Source organism: Theobroma cacao, chromosome 9 (genome assembly GCF_053813885.1).
Source record: "Theobroma cacao isolate CCN51 chromosome 9, ASM5381388v1, whole genome shotgun sequence".
In the NCBI taxonomy this organism is placed as follows: Eukaryota; Viridiplantae; Streptophyta; class Magnoliopsida; order Malvales; family Malvaceae; genus Theobroma; species Theobroma cacao.
Genome location: NC_142647.1, coordinates 30,624,175 through 30,634,689, shown reverse-complemented (window position 1 = coordinate 30,634,689; position 10,515 = coordinate 30,624,175).

Here is a 10,515-nt window from a genome sequence, read left to right as displayed (position 1 = left end):
TACTTGCTGCAAATCACTCTACATTGATGCACATATGTATACTCTAAATGTACAATGTCATTTTCTATGTGACAAGAATAAAATTGGCTGAAACAAAATAAGCAAAATATGCACACACTAAGGGGGAGCTTATACTTAAGGGGAGCAATCCTCAATTCCTGCAAAAAAACTAAAAAGAATTTAAAATGATACTATGTTGTTAATCAAGGAGTGTTTTGTCATCATCAAAAAAGGAAAGACTGTTGGCTCCATTAGTTTTTGATGATAATAAAACATTCCCATTTATTTGTGTCTAATTCCTTTATTTGAGTATGCAGGAAATTAATATATGAAATTAATTTCTTAAATCTTCAAAGAGTATTTTTGAAAGAAAAAAAGGGATAAAATCAACAAGATGTAACTAAATAACACGGAGGAAGCTTATTGGTGAAACAAATAAGAACATTGATTAACCAAATTTCAAATTGGAGAAATGACAAGCTGAAGAGTTTGAGAAACAGAATCAACTTAGTCAACCAAGTCAGTCGACTAAGTGCCTTCTGCCAGAATCTGCAAACTAGAAACAGAATCAACTTAGTCAACCAAGTTAGTCGACTAAGAGCTCTCTATTTGCAATTTGAACCAGAGCACTACAAGATAGATTAACTGCTAGAACTCATCCTCAATTGTTTTCAATGGATATAAACTGCCAAACTGCCATCAGAGTTGCATCTCCAAGTATAAAAGGGTCTTCCAACAATGAGAAACAAGTTTTTGAAGCCTTGAATGAGATTTGAGCTATAGAAAGTTGAAAAACCAGAAAAGCTTCATTACACTTGTCTGCATTTTAACGTCTACTCTTTGCATCTGTAATTAGCACTCAATCCTGTACCAATCAGATCATCCAATGATCATAGGTAGTTTCTTTTACCACTTCTTATTATATACTTAGAGTGAGGGAGTCACTCTAAGGGGTTGTTCAAGCTTAGGAAAGCTTGAATGTTATAGGTTGTGGTTAAGCCTTGAAAAACCACTTTGGGTTTTAGTTTAGCCCGAGAAAAACTAGTGTAAAGGTTGTGGCTGAGCTTGCGAAAAGCCATTGTAAAAGCTTGGTGGAAGCTTGTGAATTCCACTATTTTAGTGATTTGATTTGGAAAATCCTTGGTTGGATAATCAAGGTAGTGGATGTAGGTCTTGGACTGAACCACTATAAATTGCTATCCATTGTCTACTCTGTTTTTATTTTCTTTGTTCTAGAAATTAGTTCCACACCTTGTCAAGAGCCAAATTGTGCTATTCACCCCCCCTCTAGCACATATCAACGGGACCAACAAATATTAGTGGCGAAGTTATATTCAACATTGTAAGGTGAATAGGGGGTATCTATTTCAAAAGTTCCATAAACTATATATTGATATACATTTAATAAACATTGTCGGTTTTTTTAAATGCAATTGTGGATAACATGAGTTGTTAGCCTCAGTAGGCGATTTTTAAATGGATTTGTAATCCATTATACTGTTTTTCTGGAAAGCTTGAGTTGCTAGAAAATGATAAGTGATTTAAATACATAGTTTGCAATTTTTATACACTGCTATTGTGGAAAGCATGAGCTGGTGAAACAATAGGCAATTGTGGATGCAAATTGATTTGGAAGTTGTTTGTGTATACTATATATATACATATATGTAAAGTGTTTTAGAAATTGAGGTAAAAGCCCTTTTACAATGTTTTGCATCAAATTCGTGCCTTGTATCTTTGTGTGACATGCATAGTTAAATGTCCTTGTTAAATGGTTTAAATGCAAATTTTTGAAAGCCGGTTTTAGTCTGATCTTTATACAAATGTTTAGACCATGCATTTTAATGTGAAAAGCAATTTGAAAGGTTATCGGACCTTGTTTTCAAATGATTTAAAGCAAAAGTCTCTGAAACCTTGATTTGGTTTTGAGAACAGTTTTGACAAACCACGAGCATCAAGAGTAGACCGAATGTCACATCGGGATAATGTGACCTTGTGCACAAGTGAGCTCTAGTTAGAGAACCTTTGGGTCACCGACGGGCTATTAGACGTGGCTAGGCCACGGTCTGTGATATTACATGGCCAGGCCATGGGTTGTTATACGTGGCAAGGCCACGAGTTGATATACGTGGTTATGACCACATGATTTCTCCGATGTCAATCAACATTGTCGAGATTGCCATGGCTGTGGGAATCCAGTATAAGGGGGCCTCCCAGATTGTTATTACGTGGAAAAGAGTCCACGATTTGATTATCTATGATTACCTACTTGAGAGCCTTGAGAGCTTTTAGACTCGTACTCTTTTACATGGTGGAGAGATAATGTTTTTTCGTAGCTCCCCTATTTGATTGAAAGCTTTCAATGCTTTATATGTTGATCATGAGTTGATATATGTGGATGTACACAATTATTTTTACATGTCACACATTTTGGGAGCGTATGTGCTTTTACACGGCTATTGTATTTTTGAACGGAATAAATGATTTCAAGGATTGAAATTTATTTTACTACACTTTGTTTTCGGCATTGTTTGCCAAGGAAAGTATTGCACTATGATTTTACAACATTATTTTTACTACCTTACTAGTTATTTGGTTTTGTTAGGTTATCATTTTATACTCTGGTCTTATTGTTTAAATGATCTACTTTAAGCTTGTTTCCCATCTACGCCCTGCTCACGGAGCCGATGATCACTGAGTTTGTGAGACTCACCCCCTTTATCTCCCTTTTTGCAGATAGTGATCGACCTAGCGTGCTTTTATCGACACATATTGTCTACCGCGAGTAGGTGAAGGCATCTCATAGCACTTTATTCTGAGTCGCTCCGCTGCTAGAGGTCAAGTTGTTCATAGCATAATTGTTTGTAAATAGTGTTAATATAAATGTACAATTGGAGATTTTAGACTATAATGTATTTTTACAATTATGGTGAATAAAGGTTAAGATGACTTATTACGACTTTTGTACAAATCTTATTACAAAGAGTTATACGGTTCAAAGTAATTTCATAGATTGATGGCATGAATATGAAGTAATAACTAAAGTTTCAATTAAGACTTGTTCGGGACTTGGCAGGTTCTCTCGCAAGACTCGGACGCTGGTAGCAATCGAAGAGCAGTCATTACAAAGATGTCTACAAATTCTTAAGTGACAAAGTTAACAAACAAGGAAAGATAATTGAAGAAGGAATCTTCAAAATTAAAAGCAAGCTTAATAGAGTGACATCCACATATACTCCAAACTGTCAAAATCTATTTGATCACTATTATCACTCCATTAACAAAGTGAATAAAGCAGTCAGAGAAATGAAGAAAACAATGGTAGCCCTTACTGACAACCAAAGGGGACTAGCTCAAAATCAATAGGACTTGCATGACAAATTACCACAAACAACCAACATTGATCTTATTAAGAGCTTTAACTCAAATTAGCTGTCGTATAGTCTACACTTGCATAGACATGGCATTTGTATTCATGCATCATCTGCATCATTGCTCATGTTATTTTGTATATCTGATGTGACTTTGTGAATGCATACTATGATCTTTTGTAAATTAGTTGATGATCAATTCATTTTGAATGCTTCAATTATGTTTATTCTCTGATTTGCCTATTTATTTCTTTGATGCATTATTTCTTATCTGCTTCATTGGTGCTATCAATGATCTTATGCCTTTCTGAGCTTTGAAATTGTACCCTCTGTTTTTACACTCTTTTTGATATAACAAAAAAATGGGAGAAGTATGGGATAAATTTGCTATGATTTCTCTTCTAAATGCTGGAATGTGCTTTTGAAATTTTTTCCTTCTAAATTGTTCAAGAGGAGCACAAATTCAGGGGGAGCTTTTTGCAAATTTAGCCATTAATTTTATCATATCAAATGAGAAGAGATTGTTAGGTTTAAAATTGGCTTTAGTTTTGCAATGATAAAATTCAATGATTTAATTATGTTTGTAAGCTTAAAAGAAAAATCATTGAAATGAAAGAACTTTCCCTAAAGAGTTTTTAAAGTTGTTGGTGAAAAATAAAATTATTTGAATGCTTTAAAAGCAAGTTCCAACAAAAAAGAATCAACTTCTGAAAGTGAAATATTGATTCTTTGAAAGATAAAAAGCTATTTTTTTTTTGTTTGCAATAGGAAGGAATCAACTTGTTAAGGAATGGGCCATCGATTCTCACAAAACAAAAAGCTACTAGACTAGAAGAATCGAGCACTCATGAAGTGAAAGGTCGATTTCTTTGATCGCGAAGTATAATGGAGAAGCATTAGATGGCAAGAATCGACTTCTTAAGTTTTCAATGATCGATTCCTAAGACAAAATGAAGGAAAGGTTGAAAACGTGTTGAAAAAGCTAAAAGAGTGGTAAAAACTTGTTGAAAAAGTTAAAGGGGGAAATTTGAGCATGAAAACTAGAGTTTGAAATTTAAAAATAACGCTCAAAAGCCATGAAGAATCGACATCTTAGAAAATGAATGATCGATTCATACAAAATGAAATGTGTCAACCTTGGAGCTGGATAAGAAAAATCGACTTTTTGATGGACAAATGATTGATTCTTGGATAGTAGAGAGCATCGGCCTGAAAGTTAAGGTATAAAGAATCTACTTCTCGTTAGGCAATGTTCAATTCCTAATGACTAACAGACTTGACTAAAATGGCTCCAACAGTTGAATTTTGAATTCCTATTTCTCTCCAAAGGCCAGATTTTTTGAGAGGCTATATATACTTCCATGAGCTCCATCTGAAGTAAGATAGGAGATTAAGAAAGAAGAGGAAAGGGAGCTTCATTCCAAGAGGAGAAAACAGCCTTATTTCTCAAGATCATATCTCTCTCACTTTACAAATCCTCTCCAAAATAGAGCATCAGCCTAGAGCTTAAATTCTTTAATCTACGCTTCATTCTCTTACACTCAAAGCCTTCGATCAACCTAGTTAGAAGCACTTCATCTTATGATCCACTGTTGTAAAGGTTATACCTCCTTGAAAAAGTAGATAAGTTACACTTGAGCCTTGAAAAGTAAACTTAGTTATACTTCCATTTCAAAAGGGACAAAGGTTGTGCTTTAACTTGTGAAAAGGCAATAATTTTTGATAGGTTATGCTTTAACCTTAAAAAGACAGTGATTGTAAAGGTTATGCCAAAACCTAGTTGAGAAAGGCAACATCTTTAATGGATTCAAACTCCTTGTGATGCCAAGGGAGAGGACGTAGGCATTGTCAAGGCCGAAACTCTATAAAAATCGTGACTAGGTGTTTTTCTCTCTCTCTTTCTCTTTTTATCTGTTATGATTATCTTAGCTTATTTCTACTTTCTTGATTTATGCTTAAAGTTTAAAGCTTTAACTGGTTTTGAGAGAAAGGTGAAAGCTTTAGCTTGAAAATCCAATTCATCCCCTTCTTGGGCATTTTTCACAAGTTTCTTCATTTAACAAAAAGGTCAACCATATTTAGAATTGTTACAACAAATTAGAACTAAATAAGGTTGCAACAAATTATAAGAAATGAAAATTTTAAAAATTTGCAACTAAGGAAATCACCAAATTAAACCCAAACTTTAACCTTAACCTTAACCTTAACACCACTAATTTCGTACAAGAGATAAATCTCCAAATTTGTAAGGTTAGGGTTAAGGTTATAAGTTACAACCTTAACTCAAACCCAAACGCCAAATTTGAATCAATTAGGGTTAAGGTTTTAAGTTGTAACCTTAAACCTAACTTCAATTGAAAACACACTCAAATGCTTACCACAAGTGCATAGATGCACAACAACGATAAATCAATGCACAACAATACTAAATTGATGCACAACAATGATGTTTCCTCAATTTTTCCCTCTTAATCACTCTCAATTTGCAAAAACAGCTTTAAGGGTTTCAAAAGGACCGGATCTAGTTTAAAGGCAATGGATTAACCAACATTCCTTTTGGGGTTTTAGATGTCGAATGGATTATTCATTAGTAAACTAATGTGGAAAGCTTAAAAAATCAAAACCCTAACCAATTGGTGGTTGGGGAAGATGAAGAAGATCAAATGGAGTCTATAAAGGTTAATGATTCATGAATATGCTTTTAAATGACGCTAAAATGGATTATTTATCTGATGAGCATTTTAATCATTTAATAAAATTCGTTAATGATATTTGAGATTTTGGGATGAGTGAATTAAAAGTGAATGATAGTTAAAATAGAGAGATAGAGGCAGAGAAATGTTGCTAAAAGAGAACTTCTTCTAATGCTATAGTAAGTTTAACCTTACTATAAGGTTAATTAATAAAATTTTCAAAAAATAATAAAAACCTGTATACCAGGTTAACAGGTAAACAATATATATAATTTTTAAATTTATTCGTTTTAGGATAACAACGTAGATAATTTTTAAATTTGTTTAGTTTATTTTAAAAGTTATTTAACTTTTAATTTTATTTTATTTTTTTACTTTAAATAATAAGAATATTATTGTTTTTAATATCAAAATTATATTTAATTAATTAATTGAATAAAAATTATTATTATCGCTTGTTACATTAACTCTCACACATTTATGTTAAAATTTTAAATTTGCTTATTCCACTTTTATAAGATTTTACGTCAATTCTTACAACTTTACGTCAAGCCTTTTTAATAGTAACTTTTAACTATAATTATCATTATCTTTATTATTCTTTATTTGAAATAAAAATTTGAATATCGTTACATACTTTGAATATAAATATAAATATTTGTTTTCATTAAAATTAGATTTTTTTACTTAATTAACTTATTCCGTTAACTCTAACACATTTACGTTAAGATTTAAAATTTAGTTATTCTACTTTTATAAGTTTTTACGTCAAGGTTTATCTATATTAATTTTGAACTATAATTATTTTTATCATTATTATTTTTTATTTAATAATTAAAATTTATATATCGTTAAACACTTTTAGTCTAAGAATATAAATTTAAATATTTGTTTTTCACTAAAATTATATAATTTTACTTAATTGACATGTTACGTTAATTCTTACACATTTACATTAAGATTTAAAATTTAATTATTCAACCTTTATAAGTTTTTCGTCAATTCTTACAGTTTTTTATCAAGACTTTTCTATATCAATTTTGAACTATAATTATTTCTATCCTATTATTTTTTATTTAAAAATTAAAATTTGTATATCGTTAAACACTTTTATTTTGAGAATATAAATTTAAATATTTGTTTTTCACTAAAATTAGATTTTTTTATTTAATTGACTTGTTATGTTAACTCTCACACATTTATGTTAAGATTTGAAATTTAGTTACTCTACCTTTATAAGTTTTTATGTCAATTGTTACAATTTTAAGTCGAGGCTTATATTTGTTAATTTTGAACTTTAATTATTTTTATCCTTATTATTCTTTACTTATAATTATTTTAAATTATAGCAATTACTTAATTGGCTTGTTACGTTAACTCTTACATGCTTACGTTGAGATTTAAAATTTAGTTATTCCATCTTTATAAGTTTTTACGTCAATTCTTACAGTTTTACGTTAAGGCTTATCTAGATTAATTTTGAACTATAATTATTTTTATCCTTATTATTTTTATTTAAAAATTAAAATTTGTATATCGTTAATACTTTTATTTTGAGAATATATATTTAAATGTTTGTTTTTCACTAAAATTAGATTTTTTTATTTAATTGACTTGTTATATTAACTATCATACATTTATGTTAAGATTTAAAATTTAGTTACTCCACCTTGATAAGTTTTTATGTCAATCATTACAGTTTTATACCGAGGCTTATCTTTGTCAATTTTAAATTATAATTATTTTTATCTTTATTATTCTTTATTTAAAAATTAAAATTTGTATATTGTTAAACACATTTAGTCCGAAAATATAAATTTAAATTTTTTTTCACTAAAATTATATTTTGTACTTAATTGGCTTGTTATGTTAACTTTCACATGTTTACGTTAAGATTTAAAATTTAGTTATTCCACCTTTATAAGTTTTTATATCAATTTTTACAGTTTTACGTTAAGGCTTATCTATGTCAATTTTGAACTATAATTACTTTTATCTTTATTATTTTTTATTTAAAAATTAAAATTTGTATATTGTTAAACACATTTAGTCTGAAAATATAAATTTAAATATTTATTTTTCACTAAAATTATATTTTTGTACTTAATTAGCTTGTTATGTTAACTCTCACATGCTTACGTTAAGATTTAAAATTTAGTTATTCCACCTTTATAAGTTTTTAAGTCAATTTTTACAATTTTACGTTAAGGTTTATCTATGTCAATTTTGAGCTATAATTATTTTTATTTTTATTTTTTTTATTTAAAAATTAAAATTTATATATAGTTAAATACTTTTATTTCAAGAATATAAATTTAAATATTTTTTTTCAATAAAATTATATTTTTTTTGCTTAATTGACTTGTTATGTTAACTCTCACATATTTATGTTATAATAGAGTTTAATTATTCCATTTTTATAAGTTTTTACGTCAATTCTTATAGTTTTACGTCAATGTTTTTCTATGTCCATTTTGAACTATAATTATTTTTATCCTTATTATTTTTTATTTAAAAATTAAAATTTGTATATCGTTAAAAACTTTTAATCTGAGAATGCAAATTTAAATATTTGTTTTTCACCAAAATTAAAGTTTTTACTTAATTTACTTATTACGTTAATTCTCATACGTATATGTTAAGATTTAAAATTTAGTTATTCTACTTTTATAAGTTTTTACATCAATTTTTATAATTTTACATCAAGGCTTTTTTATGTCCATTTTGAACTATAATTATTTTTATCCTTATTATTCTTTACTTAAAAATAAAAATTTGAATATAATTACTTACTTTTAGCCCAATAATATAAATATAAATGTTTGTTTTTCATTAAAATTAAAATTTTTTACTTAATTAACTTATTACGTTAACTTTCAAATATTTACACTAAGATTTAAAATTTAGTTATTCCACCTTTATAAATTTTTACGTCAATTTTTATTATTTAACGCAAAGACTTATTTATGTCAATTTTAAGCTAAATTTTATTTTCATTATTATTCTTTATTTAAAATTAAAATTTATATATAGTTAACCACTTTTAGCCCAAAAATATATATTTAAATGTTTGTTTTTCACTAAAATTAGATTTTTTTACTTAATTAACTTGTTACGTTAACTCTCACACATTTACGTTAAGATTTAAAATTAGTTGTTCCATCTTCATAAGTTTTTACTTCAATTGTTACAGTTTTATGTCAAGGCTTATTTATGTTAATTTTGAACTATAATTATTTTTTTTTTATTTTTAAAAAAAATTAAAATTGTGTATTGTTAAACACTTTTAGTTCAAGAATACAAATTTAAATATTTGTTTTTCATTAAAATTAGATTTTTTTCCTTAATTGACTTGTTACGTTAACTCTTATACATTTACGTTAAAATTTTAAATTTAGTTATTCTACCTTTACGAGTTTTTATATCAATTCTGATTGTTTTATATTAAGAAACTTTAGTCATAACTTTTAAAAACTTTACGTCTAGATTTTTCAATGACAACTTTAAATTACATGCATTTTTATTTTTTTATTATACGTTTTTAATTTTGACTTTTTGATTTATTATGGTGATAATTCAATTTATAATACGAAATTTCAGCCATTGAATAAAAGCAATGCAAATAAATGATTTCTATTAATAAGGTATAAAAAGAGTCCAAGGATTTTTTATTTACCGATTGAATTTGTTTACCATTGTTTTTATAAATTTTAAATCAACGACTGTAATTTAATTTAATAGATCAAATGATTTTTATTAATTGATCTTCCAATAAGATAAAAAACGTGGCCTTACTGCAAAATTTATGCTATCCTGAAAAAGTCATTTGTCCCATGGACTATTTCAATTTCTTTTACTTTCTTTTTTATTTTATTTTAGTTTAAATTCAATGACTATTTGATTAATGGCTGACATTAAATCTTGCAAATTTGATAGCATGTTTGGTTGGCGAATGGCTAAGCCATTTCCCCTTTATTTCCAAAAAATTTTGGTTCCTTTGTTTGGTTGAAAAATAGTCCAAGGAAGAGCCATTTCAAAAGAATGACTATTCTCCAAAATTCTTTAAAATCAAGGAATAACTAATACCACATTCCCTCATAGTATTAGCTATTCCATGGTTGAGGAATAAATTCAAAAATTGATAAGGATAAAAATACCCCTTACAAGTTTAAAAAATTACAACTTCATTTATATAAAATATTATTTTTCTCTCTTTCCTCTTTCTCTCACTTGATTCCAACTTTTAATAAAATATTAATATTTTAAAATATTAATATTAAATTATAAATAAAATATTAATATTAAAATTATCAATTATTAATAAAATAAATTATAAATTATTCCTATTTAAAAACAAAATAAATTAAAAATAAATAAACATAATATCATTTAAATTATATAAACAATATTAATAATTAAATCATCAATTATTAATATTTTAAATAAATTAC